This window comes from Seriola lalandi, unplaced genomic scaffold (genome assembly GCF_002814215.2).
Source record: "Seriola lalandi dorsalis isolate HSWRI2012SDOR001 ecotype SW California unplaced genomic scaffold, Sedor1 jcf7180002054977, whole genome shotgun sequence".
Classification (NCBI taxonomy): Eukaryota; Metazoa; Chordata; class Actinopteri; order Carangiformes; family Carangidae; genus Seriola; species Seriola lalandi.
The window spans coordinates 42,584-43,035 of record NW_019525527.1 but is presented as its reverse complement, the minus strand read 5'-3'; the positions used below and the strand labels follow the sequence as shown (position 1 = coordinate 43,035).

The window sequence follows — 452 nt, the reverse complement described above, 5'->3', positions numbered from 1 at the left end:
CAAGGACAACATCTTATAAGTGGAATGAATGACTGGTAATATATTAATTGAAGAATTGAAGAGCATGAGAAAATTGGCCATGGTTCTGAAACAACTGCAGTGTTGCCAAATTGATATCTATTGGTTAGCCTATATATTATGAATAGCCTGATATTGTGATGCATATGTGGGAGAAAAACGGAGCTGGTCCAGACAAAAATTGCCTGGACTGAATCTAAGCTAATTTAGCTTTGCATCATTAAGGCAAGTGGCATGTAGCACCTAACACTTGTAACTGAAATTAGTTAACATACGTTTAAGTAGCACCCTGATGGTGATGATGATGATGAAGTCTGTCTGTGCTGTGTATAATTTTAGAGTGACATAAAAATGACAGAGGTCAGTGAGGGTCTATGTAACCTCTGGGCCACATCAGGGGAATCGAGGAGGGCCTGAGGACAGTGAGGTGAAGC

The 452-nt window shown here is 40.0% G+C and overlaps 1 protein-coding gene and 1 long non-coding RNA gene across 2 annotated transcripts in view; both read right to left on the bottom strand.

Moving 5' to 3' along the window:
- LOC111646870 (protein NLRC3-like) overlaps nucleotides 1-452 on the bottom strand; it is a 20,897-nt gene that overhangs the window by 10,787 nt on the left and 9,658 nt on the right. The window lies entirely within an intron of this gene.
- The window catches only part of LOC147817279 (uncharacterized), a 12,421-nt gene that overhangs the window by 7,342 nt on the left and 4,627 nt on the right, over nucleotides 1-452 (bottom strand). The gene's annotated exons all lie outside the window — the stretch shown is intronic.